The following is a 24745-nucleotide window of genomic DNA, read 5'->3' as shown; positions in this document are numbered from 1 at the left end:
TCAAATCCAGCCTCAGACACTTAACACTTACTAGCCATGTGACCCTGGGCAAGTCATTTAATCCCAATTGCCTCACAAAAAAAAAGACTTAGAAGGAATAATTTAATATTTCAGTGAGTTTGATAAAGATGTGGATAGGCTTTTCATTTTTTTCAATAGCACAAAGCATGATAGGAAAATTAATACATTAAAACAAAAAAAAAGATTGATATGATATCACTGTGACCCAAATTTAAACAAAAGATTACATTTGATAAAGATAAAATTTTACAGTTCGGGTAAAAAAAAATATCAACTTTACAATTGCACAATGGGACAGGCATGGCTGGGCAGAAGCACATATAAGAGTTTTAGTTGGCTGTAAGATCAATATAAGGAATATTAACTTGTGATTATATTCAGAATTAGGGAAATTATAGTCCCAAAGCACTCTACCCTTGTTAAAATAGAACTGAAATACCATGTTTGGTTCTGGGTACCACATTTTAGGAAGGACATTTGGAAAACGATATCATTTTGAGGAGAGCAACAAAAGTAATAGGAAAACTAGACATCATTACATATAAGTATTGATCAATAAATGAGAATATGTGAAGACTTTATAAAGGCATCATACAGTATTTATTTGAAAAACTGTCAAGTGAAGACAGATGAGACAATATAATTGATGTCAAAAGTTTCATCTTGAAGCAATTAGTATTAGCTATAGAGCTATACATTTAAGTTTGATGTTAATGAAATATTTACTAACAATTAAAGCATCCAAAAAGGGAATGTGCCACTGTTATTAATAATTGGCTAACCCTTACCAGAAGTCTTCCAATGTAGCCTGGATGACAACTTTTTGATATTGGTGTTAAAGGAATTCCTGTTCAGGTATATTTTGTACTAGATGGCATCCAAGGTCCCTTCCAATTCCAAAATGCTAAGTTACTAAGCTCCTAAATAAGATTACTCTTGTTGCTATGCAGAAGTTTTATCATTTCTATAAAATATTGAGCACATCAGATTTGAAGCCGGCCTTCCTTCTGTGTATTATAACATAAGTCAAGATACGTAGTAGGCACTAAGTAAACTGAAGGATCCCTAAATTAGCCAATTTTAATGTGAATTTTTCTGACATGTTCTGTAGCTGGGCTAACAAAGAGGAATCTTGCTCAGTTCTTGCTTCCTGCTGTACACTTATCAACTTTTGCTTTTTTGTTTTTTTCTTCTTTGACTACTGAAGTTACATGCCTATCTATCTATTTCCAAGGAACAATCAAGATATTCTCTATCCTCTTTTCTTTTCTTTTTTTTTTTTTTGGTGAGGCAATTGGGGTTAAGTGACTTGCCCAAGGTCACACAGCTAGTAAGTGTTAAGTGTCTGAGGCTGGATTTGAACTCAGGTACTCCTGACTCCAGGGCTGGTGCTCTATCCACTGCGCCACCTAGTTGCCCCTATCCTCTTTTCTTTACATGTTGTTTTTCTACAAAGTTTATGTTGTACAGTGGTAGATAGCAATGAGGCACAGACTGTATCCACATAGGTTTAATACCAATATAATAATATAGTATCACATTTTAGTTGAGTATTGTCAGTGTTATTGAAATTTCAGTGATTCTTATCCTAGCTCACCTCTATTCTATTCTTTTCTAACTGCTATGTTCCCCTCAGGTTGAAATTGAGAGAATCAGTAAGTATGTAAAACAAAACATCTATTCCAATTATGCTATATTTCTGTTTTGACATGCAAATGTTATTATCTCTTTTCCTTATAATATAATTGAATGCATGAGAGTTTATTAAAAACTGAAAATTAAGATGTACTTTTCTTTATGCATGAATTTTATTGTGTACACCTTCATTGTATTAAACTCCCAGTTCTCCAAAATAGTGTAGGAGAAAAGCAGTTGCAGGGAGGATTGAGTTTGGTTTAATGACAGTATTGGATTGAGAGAGAGAAGATCTAAGCTTGACCATACCACCAAGTAGCATTGTAATATTGGGCTAATCTCTTTATATTACTAAGCATCTGTTCCTCATCTATCAAATATGGAGTGTGTAACATAGGATGTCTAAAGCACTTTCCAGCTTTAAAATTCCACATTCTTAAGGATTGTATGACTTAGAAAATTTAATGTTATGGCAAACAGATCATTTCCACTTAAATCAGATGTGAAATATCAAGAATTACAATAGATTCAAATAATGCATTTAACTATCAATGGAATAAAGATAATTATTTGATTTTGAATGATTTTTGAGTCTTTCCCCAACATAAAGGGAATGTTATTATTTTTTCTTTTTCTTTTTTAAAGTTGGGTTGTTATATCTGATTTAAGGAGCTTCTCATAAGGATCCCCAACCAATACACATCAGTAAATTCTCTGCAACATAATCTTAGAGATTTGCTTGGGATACTGAAATATCCCCAAACTGACTTGCCTTTACATATCAGAGAAAGGATATCAACCCATGAGTTTTTCTGAAGCCCAGGCCAGATTTCCATTCACCACATTATGATGCTTCTCAATTCTAACTTTAAAAATCATGAACATATTCCAGTTATTCAAACTTTCAAGTTGTTTGGGCTCTGGAGAACTGGGTGATAATGTATTATTATTTCCATTTTTCCTGGTATCATTCTTGGTTTCATACATGACAGTTTATCACCATGCTACCTGCTAAGCTGCTTGTCAGATGTTCCTTGGATTGGTGTGAAGTAGATAGTGTATTACAAAATATTTTTTTTCTTTCTGTTTAACTTTTATGTTCATAACAAATGAACTACACTTAGTGAAGCAAACCTTGCCTGGCTCTCATTTCAACTGCAGCTATAGTGATCTGACTGATATTACTTTACATTTAGAGAAGTACCCTAGAACATGAAATGAAACTCCTAAAAGAAAGTTCAGAAGAGCTTTTGAAAATATTTTTTCAAAAGATAAAAAAGAAAATAAAATGAACATGTTTAAAATGGTAAAAATTTAAAGATCTTTGATTCTCTTGTATTATGATAATCTCATACTTTGTTCTATAGTAGATGTTAGGTCTTATGGAAGAAAACATTCCATTCTTTTAGTTGGGTACTGAGGAAACCAGGAAAATTATAATGATGAAATAGAGGGGGAAGGAATAAGATGTCTTAGATCGGTAAAATATCAATATTATTCATTAGGATGGAATTAAAAAAAATCTGTGGGTCGAATACAAGTTGTGGAAAAAACCAAAGAAGACAAAAGAAAAATAACATTTCAGATTAAAACATTTTCCCATTTATATTTTTATATACCCTTGGTCTAAAGGCAAGATGTCCCTATAGATCTGAGAGAGACAAAATTAATTGAGCAACAATCCTCCTCTGAATTCTTCATTCTATTATGGCCCGAGAGTTTACCAACATATCTTTTTTTTTTTTTTTAATGAGGCAATTGGGGTTAAGTGACTTGCCCAGGGTCACACAGCTAGTAGGTATTAAGCGTCTGAGGCCAGATTTGAACTCAGGTACTCCTGACACCAGGGCCGATGCTCTATCCACTGCACCATCTAGCTGCCCCCCTCAACATATCTTTTTTGAAAAATAACTAAGAGCTAGAACACAAATAAACAAAATGCTCAAGATAATTGAAATAAAAATGGGACGTACCACCACTTCCTTCTAGGACACAAATCTGAAATAGTTATTGACAAAAAGTTTATGACTTCTCTAAAAAAAAAAAACTGCCTCCCTACCATCATTTAAATTCCTGTTGTATAAGTATGAGCTTTAACAAATGTTACTATTTTAGTAGTGAATGTACTATTTCTATAAAGTGATTATCAATGGAATTCAATTACCTGATTAGGATAGAAGGTAAACTGAGTTCAGTAATTTTAATAATTCAATTCAAGAATGGACATTCCTCTTGATTACCTTGAAAAGGTAGTTCAAATTTTTGCATAGTCAAAATAATAAAATTAAATGATTACTCTGCAAAAAAAGACAAGAGCTCAGGTTTCACCTCCTGAAGTAATTCATCCCTGAACCTACTCTTCTTGAAATGATTTATATATTTTTGTATAAATTTTGTGTATTTAGCATATAATGATAATGCATGAGTACAATTTGTACTCAAAGTTAAGGGTAGTCTGTTTTTTGTCTTTCTCTTCCTAAGATTTATAAATAGAATACTGTCCTGCACAGAGCAGGAACTCAATAACTGCTTTCCCTAGTTCTAAAATAAAGAATGGACATCCCATTCAGGAATATCAAATTCTGATTTTTATTATACTTTATAATGTATAATACTTTCCCCTCATAATTGTGTTACTTTAATGTTGTACTTAAAAAACAAGTTCCAGTTTTTGGTAGGTGAAGAAATCAAACTCTGTACGTCAAATCACTAGTCCAAGGAAACAGAGCTAGGAAGTATTAAAGATAGTAACTAGGGCTCAAATCAAGCAGCAACTCTAAGTTGCCTGGATCTATACCCAGTATTCTTTCCATTTTGCCACACTCTCTAAAAACGGTGCTAAAGGTCATGTCCTAATAATGACAATAGGAGTTTGTAACAGGACCTCAGAGATTTGTTGTTAATATGTGTCCAGGGTAGAATAAATGATTCACCCACAGCCTAAGCATATCTGCTCTATTCCCAGGCCCATTTACTTTGTGGTTCTTTCTTCTCCTAGGCAATTGATACCTTCAGCTAGGGCAATATATTAATATGTCTTAATTTATTAATATGCTGAGGTAAACTTTCTGAATTTTAATAGAGTCTGCCAGGAAACAATAAATTGAATAGTGGGAGTTTATATATGCTGGTTTGCTTGATACTGGGAAGGGACAAGTGTGTTGTGGGGGGGGGTAGTTTTGGACATTTATGATTAACCTTTTGCTAAGACATAAGCCTTATCCTTCTGTGTCTTTGGGTTAGACTAATTCTATCACTGCCTTGTTTTTGTTTGAAACAAAAATGTTGATTATGAGAAGGATAAAGCTTCCATTAAGCACTTACTCTGTGCCAGGCAGCATGCTAAGCACAGGGGATACAAAAAAGGGCAAAAACATGATCCCCACTCTCAAGGAGCAATAGTTTGAATGGGGAAGATAGCATGCAATTAACTGTATCAAAGACCTTTATGGCACATTAATGACAACTAAGGAGTATAGTGCATAGAGTGCTGGATGTGTATTCAGGATGATCTAGATTTGAATCCTACCTTAGACACTTATTAGCTGTGTGACCCTGGGAAAGTCACATAACTTCTCTGTGCCTCAGTACAAATACACATGACCATATCTGTTTTACTGAAGTGAAAGGTATCATACAGGGCATATTTCAATTGTATTAGAGAGTTGAGAGTTAAAGGTTCTGAAATGCAGATGTAGTATGTTTTAGTGAAGAGTTTTATGTGCTAAGAGTCAGTCATGCTGGATTCTATTTCTAATTCTGGAACCATTTGCCTATGGCTGGATTTAAGATTCTGAAACCTATTTCTAAACCCTTAAACTTCATTCTTGTCATATTATCTCTTTCCAATGGCACATAACAAAAACAACAAAAAAACTCAGGGTTACCTAGTCCTTTTTAATCATAAAGTTAGCATTGATTATTATGTTCTCAGAACATAATGTGGAAGTTGTGGGAGTTAGGGAGGGTAGAAACACATATATATTGATAGGACAAGTAGCAAGATGCCCAAGTAGGCCATTCTTTCCTGATTCATGGCTAGGTGGGATATAACAAGGTTAGATACTAACTAGACATAGTGTTAGGTGACTGCATTCACTCATTCATGAATTACGACAGCTTAGCTTCAAGGAAGAAATCATTTAGTCCAACCCCCTTTATTTCAGAATCCAGGAAACAGAGACTTAGAAAGGTGATATAATTCACTGTGGATCACCTAGTTAGTATTGGGGCTGAGATCAAAACTGAGCATGTGATTTCAAATCCAGCGCTTCTCATCAAATTGTTCCATTTGGGAAACATCTCATAATAATCTATGAATAGCATTCTATAATATGAAGAGTCAAATCTTAATGTTTCATCTATGCTGCTGTCCCTATGTATAGCATTCAAAGTCTTAGAGACTTTAGAATTAAAGTCAATGCTCAGCATTGACTTCTGATGACTAGGCAATAGAGCTTTTGTAATAAAACTCTCTTCCCCCTTGTACAACTCTGTCATAGATTGTGACAGATGATGCTCATACACATCCAGACAGTTAATATAACTCTTCAATATATTGAACATGACAAAGTAAAAATCTGTGTTAATGTTAAAACTGACTTCAACTAGTAGAGATTCAAGCAATTCAGATTCATTTTCTAGTTTCAACATGGTTCTTCAGCTGAGTTTTGGTGAATGGAACCTCTCAGAGGAGACTCCATAATATCAGTATATCCATCCTTACCTAAAACCAATCCAAACGGCTAGTTAATATGGAACTCCTAGTATTTGACTTCTGGGAGAAGAAAAGTGTATCCTCTGAACAATCAATCATGCTACTCAATCCTGTCAATCTCATTTAAAGAACAGTTCTCAAATTCTTCCCCTTCTTTCAATGTCCACTGCTACCAACCTAATATTAACTCATTCCCAATTGCATAGATTATTTCAATTGCCCTTTCATACATTGTTCTACCTTTCTTGGCTTTGTTTCCTTTCTACTTTGCAATCCATCCTTCATAAGGCTACAATAAGAAACTTCCTGATTCTTGGATTTGGTTGTGTTTCTCATCTACCTAAAAATCTTTAATCTGTTTCTACTATTTCAAATCTCCTTTGCATGGCATTCACTCACCCCTTACATCTTTGTATGAATTCAGTTTAAGGGCATCTGGGAAAGCCTGAAAATTCTAAGTGTGAAGCAACAATATTGATGACAAGATACAGGAGTCCATAAAGGTCAAATTAAGGATGACCCCCACTGTTGGCTTTTTCCACTCAGCTGCCCCAGATTCTTGATATTCTTTCTTTTCCTGGGAAGACACCCTATCTTTGGTTTATTGACTCTGTATTCCTCCTTTAATCCCAAACTCAAATGCCAATTCTTCCATACAAAACAACAACAAAAATGATCTTAGAAGTTGGCATCAGCTTTCACCTTCACAACTTTAAATACACACACACATACATACACAAAGTCATCATAGATTCACAGATGGAAGATACCTTTAAAGAACATTTATTCAAACTTAATCGATGTATGCTTGGGGCACCTGAGTCACAAACAGTTGAAACAACTTGTCCATAGACCTTCTGACTTCGAATAGACTAGTTTCTATCATGTCTAGTTGCCTCAACTTTTTAGGATCATTCTCTCTGTCTCTGTCTCTCTAAGTCTCTATCTCTATTTCTCTTTGTCTCTCTGTCTCTTTCTCTGAGTCTGGAAGGCTTGCTTGAATTCAGTTCAAGGCAGTTCCCATTGTGCCTGAGAAAAGTAATTTAATTCAATTCTATTTTAACTTGATTTGTGTGTCTATATATTAAGAGTTACTATAAATATATACTTTCCACAAATGTAAATCATTTTTCATGAAGTTGAATGTTTATTCTGACCTGTTACGTCTTACCCTCAAGTTTATGTACTTATTAGTTCTCATGAACCATTTTTTCTCCCACTAGAGCAAAACCTATGCTACTCATTCAGAGGAGTTCACCCAGCCAATTGTGTGTCCACTGGCCAAATAATTATAAATAATGAACTAAAAAGTATGGAGACAAGTTGAGCTCTTCTAAACCATTCTGAAAGGAATGATATTAGAAAATTTTGTGAAGAAATCAGTTCCAAAATTCCAATACAATTATAATTTTTAATTACATCTGGTAGTAAACAAGACATTGGGGCATTGAATCCCAGTAATTCCCTGGACAAGCTAGTGTACTGTAGTCTTAAACACGTTTGGCTTTAGTTGCCTTATTTGCAAAACGAAGATTTGGACTAGATGAGCTCTGAGAACTTCAAGCTCTAATCTATGATTCTAAGTACAATGGATCCTGAAACAGGAAAAATGCAAAGGTTAGAACCAAACCACTGCAGTATATTGAAACAATTTTTTAGAGTTGAGGGTGTGATTCACATGATAGTTCAATGACAGGTGCTTTTTCTGGCTTCCCACGACCACATCCCTCCAAAAACCCAATCAAATATATAAACACAAGCTCTGGCTGACTATTAATACATCTTTGTAGAGCATTGTAGATCTCATTGTTTTAGCCTCATATTCAATGGTGTTTGTTGTTTTTTAGTAGCCCCAGATAATCTAAGGTTCTTACTACATATTACCCTCATTCCAATTTTCCTTGTTCTGGGTCCAAAAGACCTCATGCAATAGCAAGCGTACTATATTTTCAAAATTACCCCTGGAACCTGCTATGCAACCAGAGTGTCTTTCTTTTATCTTTTTTTTTTTTATTTAGAAATGAAGCTTTCTTTACTTTTCTGGAAAATAGTGATTGAGACTAAGAAATGGAACATTTTTGGTAGATGTGATATTTAGACATTCATTTTTGTCTTAGGGAAGTCTGACTCACTCAAATAAATGACTTTTCTGGAGAGAATTGTCCAGCAAATTGAAATAAATTATATACAGGCCTAGTTGTAAACCATGGGCAAAGGCACTGTAACATCTAAATGGAATTAGAAAAAGGAAAGGAGATAAAAAACTTCTATGTGATGGAATACAGGAGTACTTGGGGCCATGCTTAAATAAGGTACCAAATTAGAAAATGAGTATGGAGAAAAGTAAAATGCTTGGGAATCTGATAATTTCATATCTGATGATACAGGAATCAAATCATGTAAAGACCATGCAAAACTGCAAAGATGCTAAATTCAATAAGACATAAGAGAAATATATGCAACTTAAACATTGTGGATAGCATGAATGATATGAAAAAATAACATTATTGAGAGGAAAAACATTAATTTGCATTGGAAACAGAAGCAAAGAGAAAATAAATAAAAAATAGGAGATAGATTTAGATCTAAATACTTCATAAAGTTACATAATGAGTGAAGGAGAAGGAAGAAAACAAAATAATTGGGAATTTTGAATATGACACAAAGACAACAAGAAGAAAAAAGACATGTTTTTAAATGATCAGAACTATACCAGGAGGAAAAAAATATATATATATATCAGAGCAATATAGATTGTAATGCACTAACTGAACCAGTCTGAATTGAAAGAGATAGGTTAAAAAATTGAAGATTTGGGAAACTCAATGGGATAATCAAAGCAAGAAGTAAAACTAGAATTAGAAGGGATTAACCATGATTTTGAGGCAGTACACTGAAGATTTTAACTCAATTAAAATTGAATGATGTCCACAGACTTAAATTACTAGGAAAATGGTTCTCTATTTGTCAAGAGTTTCTGAGAAAATTGTAATGTGGGTTAGAAGTAATTAGGTTTAGACTAGCATCATATGACATAACACAATGATATTCAAATTAATACTTGACCTCAATATCCAAGGTAACATCATGACGATAAGATAAAACAATACACAATTAAAAAAACTTATGAAAAAAAAATGGAAGGTGGTATCTTTAAGGTGAACATTCTTAAAAAAATGATGGATAAGGGTAATCATAAAAGACCAAAATAGATGATTTTGTTTGCATAAGATTAATGTTTCTGAATGAACAAAATCAGTAAGGAAGAAAATTTGTTAGGGAAAACAATTATTGTTTTAAAAAAATTGAACCTGTGATTTTAATGTATATTCCCTCTTCTGATGTAGGTTAGAATTTCTACTACAATTTATATTCTTAGAGTTACATGAGGAACTTTAACATAACTTATCAAGGGTCACAAAGTCGATATGTCAGGGTTGGGGATTGAATCAAGGTTTTCTTACTCCACAACCATGTCTCCACTAATGGTGCTATACTATTTTCTTTAACATCAAATATCACTAATCAAATAGGGTATCCAAAATAAATCAGGAAATGAGACAAAAAATTGTTATGCGAAATGATTCATTTGCAAATAATTAGAAAGAACTTTAAAATATCTGATACATTTCATGTCTCATTTTGCAAATTAGCAAAGATTACAGAAAATAAGATAATTTAATATGCAAAATAATATAGGAATTTTGAATTGAATTGATACAACTATTCTAGACATCAACTTGAAATTATGCAAAAAACTGAGTAAACTGGTCATACCATCTGACCTAGCAATTTTATTATAGAACATATTTATTGTGGTAAAAATCAGAAATAAATGTCAAAATATCCTTCTTCCCCTCTCTCTTGCCAAATCAAATTAGCACTTTTTGTTGTTTCTAAGCACAAGAAACAAAGTATATGCTGCTCATTTGTAGAATGGCTAAAAATGTGTTGTACATGAGTGTAATAGAATATTATTTTGTATTAGAATTATAAAATTTTTGGAAGTAGCGATTATTCCATTCTTTTGTACTTGCATACCCAGTGCCTAGCAAAGTAATGAACATTAACTATTTAATAAAGACTTGTTGACTTTGTAGTCTCTTAGTACAGTAAGAAAATGCAATTATAAGAACTTCACAGAAATATGGGAAGATTAAAAAACTGAAACAAAATAAAACAAATGTAATCTAAAGAACAATACACATAATTTGTTTGGTGAAAACATCATCAAATGGAAGATGAACTCTGAATAACCAAGTAACCATTGATAATCCCAGAGAACAAATGATGATATAGTATTTCCTTCTTCTCAGTACAGGCATGTAGTACAACTAGGATAGAATTTTGTATACTTCAGTAAACATGGTTGCCATATTGGATGTTTGAACTGCATGGTTTTCCCTTATTAAAAGGAAAGGTTTAATTTAGAAGATGTGGAGTGGGGAGAGATATTTCCAAAAATGACTATAATGTAAAAAGAAAATGAATCAATAAACTTATATATATTTTTTATCTTTTTGGTTAAGAAGAAAAAGAAAAATTCTTGGCCCTAAGCGAGTTACAACATTCATATATCAGTAATACAAAGTTCAAATAAGTAACTAAATCTCCTAGGTGTTGTCATGGCTATCATGCCTTGAATTTCACCTGGACCTTTAAATCCCCATTATAAATACACCTCAGTCACAAGAGAAGAGAGAGCAAAGCCCATCAGTTTGATCTCATAAGGAGTCTATATGGGAGATATGAGACAAATTTAAGCTTGATATGAGGGAGGAAATAAAAATTTAAAATTTTCCCCAAATTAAAGAGTATCTGTACAGTTTATGGGTTCTCTATCACTGGAGTTCATTAGTTGAAGAATAGATGGCTATTCATTTGACAGGTAAATTGTTAAAGTTATCTTATTCTGGTACAGGTAGGACTGAATTGTCACAGATGCATCGTCCAACTCAAATTCTACATTTTTTTTTGTCTGTCCTATTTTATATCTAGACAATAATATGTTTATAGTCATTAATGAAAAATCTGGATTTAAGCAAATGGAGAAATAGTGAGCTAAGATTGCTAACAACAGACAAAGCTTGAGTTCTAATGGAATTTGGAGAACTTCTAGTCCAACTCCCTCATTTTACAGATGAAGAAACTAAAACTCAGAAAAATGAAGTTATATGCCTAGGTTCACATAGCTAATCAGTGTCAGAGACGGAATAAAAAAAAAAAAAGGTATTTATGATTCCTAAGTCCAGTATTCTATTCCCTTAAGCACATTATCTATGGAAATACATTAGGATTTAACCACACTGATTCTTAGGTTATTCAATAAATTATTTAAATTTTACTGGCTATTTTTTGTTTTAAGATCAATTAACAAGCATTTATTAATTGCTTTATGCTAGATGACAGGGAATCAAGCAAAATTCCATAATCCTTTAATTTCAAAAGACCTTACATGCAAGTAAAAAAAAAGAATATGCACACATTCATATATACGTACTGAGAAGATTAAAATTGATGCTATGTAATTTTCTTATCCATCCATCCATGATTTTTGTCCTGCATTAACTAGTTAAATCATGGTTCTTTTTCTCTAAAGTTAGTTCAAGATTCAGCTGGATTTTAATGGATTAAGTTTAAAAATCCACCTTTCTTGCCTCAAGGAATTTAACTGTCCTTGGAAACTGCATATAAACAGAAAGCAAGTTTGGGCCTGATTTCTTTATTACAATAAACTATCCTGCAAGGATGACTGGTTTACTGTCCAAAAATTCTAGGCCATTTTCTTGATATTTCTGTCAGACAATGATTATTTCTTCATCTCATGAGAGAAGAAGGGGTGGGGGGGGAGTAATTGCTAGCTCACATTACCAAGCCTTCAACCAAAAATGTTGTTCCCTGAGCCTCAGCTCTGTAATTAGTCATGATGTATTTAATTCCATGATGTCATCTACCCTGATTTGTATTGCCCAAAACCTATAAAAGAAGAAGTGTCCTTTTGTTTGAGGTCTTTGACATAAATGAAGGCAATGTGACCCATTTATTGACAGGTAGCATACTCCTGTTAATAAATATTATCTTTCATGGAGATGCCACCATGATTGACAATTAGCATATCCTTACTAATAAATGTTATCTTGATCAGGGATGTAGCTCAATTTTACCTTTTGTTTAATTAAATTATGACAGTACATGCATATTTATCTATCTCTATCTCTATTTCTATCTCTATCTAATTTATCTCTGTCTATATCCCTATCTCTATCTCTAATCTATCTCTATCTCTATCTCTCCCTCTATATAGAGAGATATAAAGTAAATGCAGGATGGGAACATGCAACTAAAAGGATCCAGACAGGTGTTATGTAAAAGTGGTTTTTGAACTATGGCTTGAAAGAATCTAGGGATGTTATAGTAAAAAGTGGGGAGGAGGAATTGAATTTCTGGCACAGGATCCAGTATATGTAAAAGCATGTCAAAAAGAGAATGCTGCATGTGAGTTACTTCAGAAATAGTTTGATTAGATCCCAGAATTCAAGAAGAGGACATTATTTTTGCCTCTTTAAATTAAAAAATGATAAAATTCATTGTAATTGGCTATCTCTACTTTATGTAAAAGCAGGTATAAGCAAAATGAAGATTTCTATTTTCTAGATTTTTGACAAGTCAAATATTTAGAAACATTTAGGAGACTGACAGAAGGTTTTTTTTTCTTTTTATCTAGCTATTTGCTCTTAAGTAGATGCAGAGTGTATGATTTAAAAATATTTCCTTCCTTCTAGTGAGCATCTGGATTTCATGACTAATGTTTTGGGTTTATGTAAAAGCTATTTGAGGAGTTCTGTGAAAAGCCTCAGTAGAGAAATTGATCCTATAATTTGGGGGAAAAAGAATGCATTCACTTTAAATCTGTATGAATCAGATATCCCAATTTTCTTCCTCCAAGAAATGTATTCTATGTAACAGGTAAAGTATATATAGTTATTCACAAAAGAGTTGGCAAATTGGTGGTTTGGCTGTTCCAGGTCACTGATTCCATCATATCCAATTTATCTGAAAGAGTTTAGGTGAAGCCTCCCTTGAGTCAATGGGATGGATAGATGATCCTTAAAAATTTCCTCCATGAACTGGAATTGTACAGCTTTCACTGTTGCTGAGAATATGAATCTGATTTCAAAGGTTTATGCTTTGAAGGGAAAATAAGAAAAAGAAAGGAAAAAGAATACAAAATATTAAGTAGTATCCTCAGAAGGATCACTAAGGCTACTGCTTCTGAAAGGCAGATATAATATTAGTTAATTGCAAATTGTCAGTTTCAAATGCTGTTTGTAGCAAGTGTGCATTTTGTTCTTTTAAATAGACCTTGAAGTAAATAATGAGAGAGAATAGACATTCTTCCTTTGAAAATTACTCATTTAGGGGGCAGCTGGGTGGCGCAGTGGGTAAAGCACAGGTCCTGGATTTAGGAGGACCTGAGTTCAAATTCGACCTCAGACACTTAACACTTACTAGCTCTGTTACCCTGGGAACGTCACTTAATCCTCATTGCCCTGAAAAAAAAAAGAAAAAAGAAAGAAAAGAAAAGAAAGAAGGAAAGAAAATTAATCCTTTAGAGCAACTAGACAATTTGGGAGGACGCATTGTTATTGGCTAACTAATTAGCTGTCTAGAAAGCTACCAGCTGTATGAATAGAAGGAGGCAGTATGTTATAAGGGAAATAGCTTTGATTTTGGATCAGTGGACCTAGGCTAGATGATGTAATCTGTCCCTGAATATTTGTGTGAACCCACTGAACTTTGGTTTATTAACCTATAAACTGGGTGGTAATCATGAAACTCTTATGGTCTCTCAACTTTTCAAAGGTTTTTTTTTCCCTTTTGGTTTGTGTTTATCTTTGAAAATAAATTTAAAAAGTAAAAAAAAAATTACAAAAATAAATAAATTTGTACTTTAATGAATATTCCTTTTTGGGGGGTATAATTCTGTGATTTCCTTACTGGTAATTTCCAGTGAAGAAACTCCCTGTACTAATGCAGATTATAATTAACTGGAGGGAACACAGGTTCACACAAATATGTATGAGGTGGGTTTTGCTCTGTCTTCCTGATTATAAAATCAATTCTCTATTCAGGAGGGCAAAGGATGGCAGCTGGGCAGCTACATGGTGCAATGGATAGAATGTTGGGCCTGGGGTCAGAAAGGTCTGAGTTCAAATATGGCCTCAGATACTTAAGAGCTGTGTGACCATGGGAAAGTCATTTAACTCTTTGCTTCAGTTTCCTTATCTGTAAAATGAGCTGGGGAAGGAAATGACAAACTACTCCAGTATCTTTGATAAGAAAAACCACAAGAGGAGTCAACAAGGGTCAGATACAATTGAAAAACCTAAACACAGCAAAGGATGGCAATATGTGATAAATGGAAAGGGAACTAGAGTCCCTAACTACAAATCTCATTTTTTTAAAGTAAAAAACATTTTATTTGCTGATGTATTAAGACCACACACTTTTGAGAAGTGCAAAATGCACCATAGACATTCCCCCCACACACACACAACAATGAAAAAATTAGTGTTATTACACATTTAAGCAATGGTACCCTTGGTGTTTGTTTGTCAAAGTGTTACATTGTGTTTTTAAATCTATTGAATAAAACCAATCAATCAATATCAAAATTTTTATTCAAAAACAGACACAAGACAGTGAGTGGTCTCAAGAAGTAAGCTTCTGTTTTTGCATTGATTGAAGTACAATGTTTCTCCTAGGTGGAAGTTACAACTTGTGTAAACTTGGCAAAGTCACTCAACATCTTGGTACTTCAGTTTTATAAATTGAAAAATGAAGATGATTAAACTAGATGAACTCAAAGGCCCTATTTTTCTTTTTTCTATGTTTCCTTATGCATATTACAACTTGCTAATTCCCCTTCTTATCTCCTGAGGTCACAGAGGGATCAGAGAACTAAAGGGCATATACATTAGGTAAATTTATATTTCTATGAATATATATCATGAAGTTATTAATTTTTTTGTGTTAGCTTTTACAAATGAGATTTACTGAAAACATACAGCAATAAGAGTAGATTTTAAAACACCCCGTTACTGGGCTCATATACTCAACTTGCATGCAAAAGGTCTCTGGTGAGGGTAGACTCCACCAAAAAGTAAAAAGATAATTAGGTATATATGTAAAGTAAACATAATTCAAAGGGGCACCTACCAACTCTTGACCCAGGGAATACATTTTTCCCTTCATGGAATCTGCCTGAAATTCTTCAGGTATAGCTTTCTGATTACTCTGATTATCATTACCTTTCTATGGTCGAAAACCAGTCCTTAACTACTGAAGAGTCACTCAATTAAACAGTTACCATCTTTAAATAACTGAATTTCCATATCTATCTGTAGGTGATTCTACCATTAGCTACAACCACTCCAGTAGCCACTGATAACACCTCCAATTAATTTTGCTATCAACTCCAATTGCTGCACAAAGTCACTGCATGGGTAATTCCTTCACTGCATCCTCATTCACTTAACATCAAAGAATAAACACCAAAGGAGAGGCCTCATGCTTGCCAAGTGGACAAATAATATCTTTCTGCCATGAACCAGAAGCTCACAATAGTTCTTTCTTCACATACAGCCAGAAAGGAAAGGATAAAACCCCATTACAGTTTCTGAAAAAAAATATCCCTTTTGAATATGATAAAATTAGTCCAACTCAGAATCTACTGAGTCATTAGCTTTTCTCACTCTACAATCAACTAGCAAACATTTTGTCATCACACAGCACTAGTTCCTCTGTCACATATGAATAGAAATAGATTTCCAATGTTCAATTTGTTGGATTGGAATCAGCAGGAAATAACTGGGCATCTTTTGTTTAACCCAGATTTGCCAAGAAGGAAAAATCTGTGCATTCTCTAAGGGCTATACACTCATAATCCTCTGCCCCAATACACTTTTTTCATTGTTTAGAATTTTATTTTCCAAATTACATGTAAAAGCAAATTTTGAAATCAAATTTTTGAAAACTTTGTGTTCCAACTTCTCTTCTTCCCTCCCTTCCCACCTCCCACCTCAAGAACCCAAGCAATTCAATGTAAGTTATACATGAGGGGGCAGCTATATGACACAGTGGATAAAGCACTGGCCCTGCATTCAGGAGGACCTGAGTTCAAATTAGACCCCAGACACTTGACACTTATTAGCTGTGTGACCCTGGGCAAGTCACTTAACCCTCATTGGCCTGCAAAAAAAAAAAGTTATACATGAGTAGTCATGGAGAATATCTCTACATAGTCAGGTTGTGAGAGAAAACAGATAAAAACAGGACTTCAGATTAAGGAGTTTATCCAAAAACAAGTGTTTCAGTTGTTTTCAGATACTATCAGTTGTTTCTCTGTAGATGGATTGCAATTTTCATAAGTCCTTCAGAGTTATATTGGATCATGGCCTTGCTGAAAATAACCACGTGTTTCCCAGAAGATGATCTTACACTATTGCTGTTATTTTGTACACAGTACATTTCTCACTGCCTCAGTTCATGTGGGTCTTTCTAGGTTTGTCTGACAGCATCCTGTTCATTATAAGTTTTATATGGTACCTTAAACTTGATAATTAATTTTCTTCACAAAAGCCCTGCAGAGTGGGTACCATACGTTTTGCCATTGCAGTCAATCATCATAACTATTTCCCTCCATCCTATTCCCTTCCAATGATATTTACTCTATTTTCTATCTTAATTTGCCGTATTCCTCCTCAAAAGTTGTTTTGCTACTGACTGCCCCCTCCCCGGCTCTACCTTCCCTTCATTCACCCTTCCCTCCTTATCCTCTTCCCCTCCTACTTTTCTATAGTGTTAAATAGATTAATCCTCCAAATTGGGTGTGTATGTTATTCCCACCTGGAGCCCCTTGTAATGAGGTTAAGGTCTCTGAGCTAATTCTGTTTTCTTAAAATTTTCTTCCTCCCTCCCTCCTCAATTCTCCCTATGAGATCAAGCAATTCAATATGTCATGCATGTGCTGTCATGCAGAACATCTTCACCTTCCTCGAAAGTGTCTTGCTTTTTACAGCTCCCTCCCCCAAACTTCCCTTCCCTCGTTCCCCTGTTTTCCCACCCCCCCATCTCATTCCCCATCCACTTTTCCAAAGGGCAAAAATATATTTCCATACCCACTTGAGTATGTATGTTATTCCCTCTTTGAGAAAATTCTGATAATAGTAAGTTTCACTCACTGCCCTATTCCTTCCACCTCTTCCCCTCCCCTCCATAAGCTTTTTTCTTGTTTCCTTCATGTGAGCTACCTCTCCCCAGTTCATCTATCCCCTTCCCCCTCCCCTAGTCCATTCCTCCTATACCTCAACCCTATTTTAAAGATGTCATCATGGGTTAGTTAGGTGGCACAGTGAACAAAGCACCAGCCCTGGACCCAGGAGACCCAGAGCCCAAATCCAGCCCCAGACAGAAGACACCGCACCCTGTTTGCCCCACAAAGAACAAGGATAAACAAAAAATGAAAGCTTTACAGATATAATTTTTTCATATTCAGTTCAGAACTGTGTCCTATATGTATTCCTTACTGAGAAAGTTCTTATGAGTTGGAAGTATTATCTTCTCATGTAAGAATGTAAACAGTTTAACCTTTTAATGTCCCCCATGATTTCTTTTTCCTGTTTACCTTTTTATGCTTCTCCAGGGTCTTCTATTCAAAAGTCAAATTTTCTCTTCAGTTCAGGTCTTTTCATCACAAATGCCTGAAAGTGCTCTTTTTCATTGAAATCCCATTTTTTCCTCTGAAAGATTATAGACAGTTTTGCTGGTTATGTGATTCTGGGCTGTAGTAGAAGTTCCTTTGCCCTCTGGAATATCATATTCCATGCCCTCTGGTCCTTTAATGGAGATACTGCTAGATCTTGCTTTATCCTTATTGGAGCTCCACAGTATTTGTATTATTTTTTTCTAGCTGCTTCCAATATTTTCTCCTTGACCTGGGAGCTCAGGAATTTGGCTATAATATTCTTCAATTTCTCTTTGGGAAAACACATCTTTCTGGAGGTGATTGGTATATTCTTTAATTTCTGTTTTACCTTCTGCTTCTAGAATATCAGGACAAGTTTTCCTTACGATTTCTTGGGAGATGATGTCTAACCTCTTATTTTGGTCATGGTTTTCAGGTAGTCCAATGATTTTCAAATTATCTCTCCTGGATTTATTTTTCAGGTCAGTTGTTTTTCCAAGGAGATATTTCATGTTGCCCTCTATTTTTTAAATCAATTGGATTTGCTTTACTGTGTCTTGATTTCTTATAAGGTCACTAGCTTCCATTTGTTCAATCCTAATTCTTATGCAATTATTTTCTTCAGACAATTTTTTTTATCTCCTTTCCCATTTGACTTTTCAATCTGTTTGCATTTTTCTCATGACTTTCCAGCATCGCTCTTATTTCTCTTTCCATTCTTTCCTCCGTCTCTCTGAATCTTCCTTCTATCTCTTCCTACTTTCTCTTCAAAGTCCCTTTTGAGAGCTTCCATGGCCTGAGACCAGTTCATATTTTTCATGGAAGCTTTGGATGTAGGGGCCCTGAGGTTGTTATCATCTTCTGAGGTTGCACCATGATCTTCCTTGTTGTTGAAGAAACTTTCTATAATTCTCAACTTTCTTTGCTTGCTTATCTTTCTGTCTTTTACTTGACTTTTAACTCCCCACTGGGAGGCCCTGCTTCTCAGCTACACTACTGTTCCCAGATTCAGAGGGTTCCAGGGTTTTTGGGTTGAGGTAGGGCAGGTTTTTCTCTCAGCTGGCCGGTTCTCTGGTCCAAAGATAACCTGAAGCCTACTTACTAAACAGCCTGTGCACCTCTCCCTCCTGGGCCTCCTGCTGCTCAGGATTTCTTCCTGGTTCCCTGCTGAGGTGGGATAACTGAATTCTTCCCTGGGTCCCACTGATACCCCTGTGCTTTCCCCCCTGGCCAGCTGTTCAGCCTTCTCACCCAACCACAAGCTCAGTTCCAGAAGACGCTGTTGCTGCAGCTGATTTGGAGGCTTGGTGGTTAAGTTTGTCTGGTGTTGTGTGCCTGGAGTCCCTGTCTGTGTGATCACAGCATTGGACTTGCAGCCTAGCATTACCCCCTTTAATCTGTCTATGGCTGGAAAATAATCTCAGCCTGTATTATTGTGGGTTTTCCTGTTCCAGGGGTTCTTTTATTCATGTTTTTAGGGTAATTGTAGCAGGAGCTTTGTGTATTTAATGTATTTCCTCCACCATCTTGGCTTTGCCCCACCAAGTTATTGATTTTTTTCCCCTTGGTCTTGGAAAGGATTTTAAATGTAGGTCTTTGGTTACTAGGTACAGTAAGGGTAATGGGTGATGTGATTAGAGTAATATTGTATAGGATTTAGGTAGTATAGCTAATCTAGTAAAACAGTTTCCTTTCAAAAATGATTATGATGATTAAAAAGTACATTCTTAACTTTATATTTCCTTCAGTACTTAAAGACTTAGCAATTTTATCAATGTACTTCCTTTCTCCACATGTACAAATGATATCTCTTTTAACGTTTTTTTAAAAAAATAGATCTGGGTTTTTATTGGTATAGTAAATTTCTGGGGAGGAACTTTCACCTTCCTCTACACTCCCTTTACTTCCATAAGCTATCATCTATTATAGCATTAGCACCTATAACTTAACAATAAAATATGAGCTGCTGAAGACTTGAATACAGGTTTGCTTTCCCTAAGGCCAGGTGTTTATCTAGTTTACTGTGTCCTTTAGAACTTAACAGGTAGTTTTTGAGAGTGGCCAACTTGGTTATGTGTCATTCCAAAATTCTTAGCTAGTTTTCAAAGAAGAGTTAACCAGTCTATTATTGGACCCAAGCCTACTGTAATCTTGGTAAGACTTTCCAGAGCTTGAACTCTTTTCATCATTTTGTAGCTGCTTTGTCATTGGGGATAAATAGGGCATCTCTTTCTCAACAATATAGTGTAGCTACACTAACATTTTAGGGGGCAGAGGACTCTAATGAACATTAAGATTCTATCCTAAGATAGGATGTATATTATGCAATTAAAGCAAGAAGAGATATGGAATACCCAGCTCAACAACAAATGCTCTATGATCTTTTTTATTGTAATATTATCTTATTTATCTACTGATATATGAGGAAAATTAATTATATTCATTAATGATGAGATTTGATAACAAGATCCCTATTTTTATCAATAACAAAATGTCATTTCCTTGAAAATTAAGCAGTTTACCAAATATTCATGAGTTTAGAAATTCACAGAATATATTCTTGTAATTTAAGGCATTGCTCTAATTTCTCCAGGGACAGTATGTCTACCATTCAATTAACAATAAAAGAATAGCTAAAAATAAAATTTACTTTATACTGCTGGCTTATAATGGAAAGGGAATGGGGGTGAGAGATTCAAAAGTATATATTAGTTATAGGGTTAGGCCTTGGAAAAATACAAAGTATAGAAAATGTAAAATGAAGAACTGCATTAAATAATTTCTGAGGGTTTTTCCAGAGCTAACATCCTATGGCTCTATATCTTTAAGGATTATGGAAACAAAGCAGAACAACAACAACGAACCAAATGAATGAATAAAATCTTTTTTTTTTTTAAATAGGGCCAGCTGCCTTAATTTAGAGATGAGAAAGGTAAGGCTCCAAAAGGTTAACAGATTTTCCAAGTAGTACCCAGGCATGAAATCATAGAACAAGGCTCAATGATTTTGAATCCACAGTTCTTTATACTACAATTACCTCATATTTTTGCTTCATTTAAAGCTGACTATTTCCTTTTTTTCTATTGTTCTGTATAACATTTCTCAATAAGAACTTATTGACCACCAGTTGCACTGATATACCATTGGCAGATTGTAAAATGTGACCTTTTTTCTTTTTCTTCTTGGGAGTTTTCATATCCACTGATATAAATCAATAACTCATCTATAACATAGTTTAAGAGTTTTAAGAGGTTAAGTGATTTGCCCATGGTTACTCAACCAGTATGTGTAAAAAGCAGAACTTGACCCCAGGTCTTCTCAATTCAAAAGTTGACCTTCTAGCTACTATGCTTTGTTGCCTTTCAATGGAAGCATTATCAATCCCATTTGTGTATGAGGAAAATGAAGGGCAGATAGGACAAAGGACTTTTTCAAGATTACATTTTTTCAGTATCAAAATTGATTTTCTATCAGTCTTTTAAGGTTTTATAATTCATAATACTCATTTAGGACAATTAGAAACCTTGAGTTTAATTCTAGTCATGCACCTTATTTAGCCTTCTCATTATTGTATTTCACACATTTTTGAAAACTAAAGTTAAGAGGGACTGAGTAACACATGAATTTTTTAGAAACACTGATGCTTCAGACATGAAATGATAGTGTGTTGTCTTTGAGCCCCATAAGAATAAATTAATCAACCCTTTAACCATCAGTCTGTCAGTCTCATCTCTCTAAGTTGGAAAGAACATTTCTTACTCTTTTATGAAATGGCAGGTTTCAGGTCCACATATTCTTCTCTAAGTAATTGCTGCCTTCATGAGAGCTGACACTCGCCTTTCATTATTCCTCTTAATATCCCCCACCCCCCAAAAAATCTGTACTTTGAAGGATCCTTTAATACCCAATTGCCTCAATATCTACCTAATTAATCAGGTATATGGAAATAGACATGTTTTTGCAAGTGGGTTTATATTTGGGCATTTTTATTTTCTAATAATATTTAGAATGCTGAGCTCAATGGAATCTAAACAGCCCAATTCAGTTCAAAAGGGAGCATATTTAAACATTGAAGAGTGCAATAGATTTCAAGGCAAAAGGGTTTGAATCCCAACACTTTCATTTACTAGCCACATAACCTTGTAAAAATCACTTTACATCTCTGAGCTTCAAATGAGACACTTGGGCTGCTTTAAAAGAAGCATAGTTTGTTGTAATAGGGACCTAGAAATTCCACTGTATTCTTCCCCAGTCAAATGCCATCTAGAATACTATGTTCAGTTTTGGGCACTATTGTTTGAAGAGCACATTGATAGAAGCCAATGATAATCCATAGAAGGGTCATCATAATGGTGAAGAGCCTCAAGTTTAACCTTTAGAAAAAAGACTAAGGTTACAGTGAGATGCTATAGCTGTCTTCAAGTATTTAAGAATCTCTCAAGTAGAGAAGGGATTGGACTTGTTCTGTTTAGCCCTTGAAAGCGAAGTCAGGAGTATTGGATAGAAGATGCAAAGGGGCAAATATAGGCTTGATGGAAGGAGGAAGTTTCTAAAATGTTCTGCTTATGGGGTAGTGAGTTGCCCTTTGATGATCTTTGGATGGACTAGATCAAGTATGCTAGAGTGGAGATTCCTCTTCAAGTATATATTCTGGTGGACATCCCCTGATATCCCTTCCCAAATATTGTCATTATATGATATTTACAATGATAAAATATACGACAAACACTTTTGAAATATAGGCTATGTGCACTGTACTACAAAGTTAAATATATATATATATATATATATATAAAGTTTATATAATATATAGACTATCCTTTTAAAAGATATTATACTATAGGAAGATGGGACACTAAAACATAATCTCATAATATAAAACAAATCCTTTGAAAGACAAAACAAAAATGTTTTTGAAATGCAAATTTAGCATCAACTAGGATGTCTAGATGATATCTAAGGTCTCCAAACCAAGAAGAATATTTTACCTCAAAGGTACAATTAAGATTTGATAGGATAATACTTATGACTCAAATGTGGCTCCGGAAGGGTATTCCTTATTGTGAAAGAATAGAGGGATAGATTAAATTGAATGGGGGAGAGATTAGGATTGTATTAAGAAGATACATTAGTGTGAAGAAAGCAATGAATCTTATTGGTGAATCAGTGAAGAATATTTGGGTGAAGACCAACAGAAGAAATTTGAATGATATTGTAATTTAGGTAGCCAACCTAAAAATAAAGGGAGATTAGAAGAGGAGAGAGTTTCAAGAAACAGATAACACTAGAGTCATGATATTGTATAATGGGGGCTTTATATTATACAGACCCTTAATAGTTTTATTTTAGCCAATGTAAAGGAGTATATAAATTCCAGACATTAATTAGTGATAGTTACATTTTTTAAAAATATGGGAATGGTTAGAAGGGTAATTTGGATTTGTTTCTGACAAAGATAGAGTAAAAGGTTCGTGAAGGTAAAACAGAAAGAACCTTGGTAGGGGCAGCTAGGTGGTACAGCGGATAAAGCACTGGTCCTGGATTCAGAAGAACCTGAGTTTAAATCCAGCCTCAGACACTTGAAACTTAATAGCTGTGTGACCCTAGGCAAATCACTTAACCCTCATTGCCCTGCAAAAAAAAAAAAAAAAGAACCTTGGGGCAAATAATACTATTATATTTGAATTTGGGATAGAATTCAGATATTTCCAAACTAATGGGCTCCTCCTCAGATCCCAATTCTTTGCCACCTCAAAAAAAAGAGTGACAAATATTTATAAAGTCTTATTTTGCATAACACTAATTCTTCCCTTAATGTATTGATTCTTTAATTTCCCATTCTTCTTCTCCCAGTTATTTTGATGTCCAGAGAAATTTGTAACCAAATATAATATATTTTCTCATCTTCTGACCAGTTAAAAAAAAGGTGAGGTTCAAGTATCAGACTTTCCCCCACCACTTCCAATTTGTTTGCATGGACTTCTACTTGTAGACCTCAGTGATATGGGATAACTTTTTTCGTAACCTTCATCCTCACCTTTGTAGTGTATTCCTTCTCCCCTCACTTTACACTTTAAAATCAACAGGAATAACAGAACCATTGCCAGGTTTTCTATCATACTCCCTTTCTTACATCTAATAATGATAACAAGATAAAGAATAGATAAATGTTTCATCTATTCACAGAAAATATAAGCAGTTTCTATTTGTTTAGTATCCTATCACTGGTCATTCATATGTGCCTTTTTATGTTTCTCTTAACTCATTTTTGGACTTGAAAGTTTCTTTGTAGCTCTGGTCTTTTCATCAGAAATTCTTGTATGTACACTAATTCATTAATCCCTCACCCTTTCTTTTACCCCATGTGCTAAGTTTCCAATTGTCTTTCCAGTTCTATCTTCCAGGACTCATATTTCTTTTCCACTTTTTCTACTAGTGCTTTTATGTCATTCAGGGAAAACATTTTAACTTTTAAAAAGAGGGAAAAAGCAAGTATTATGTCATTTCTTTGAGGAATTCTAGTTGGATTTGGGCCCAACTTGCAACTTTATTCCAAGGCTTTGCTTATAGATATTTTAGAGTCATTCTTTCCTACTTAGTTTGTGTCTTGAATGTTCTTGTCACAA

The sequence above is a fragment of the Dromiciops gliroides genome, chromosome 2, assembly GCF_019393635.1.
Source record: "Dromiciops gliroides isolate mDroGli1 chromosome 2, mDroGli1.pri, whole genome shotgun sequence".
NCBI classification, from domain to species: Eukaryota; Metazoa; Chordata; class Mammalia; order Microbiotheria; family Microbiotheriidae; genus Dromiciops; species Dromiciops gliroides.
This window is presented reverse-complemented; position numbering follows the sequence as displayed.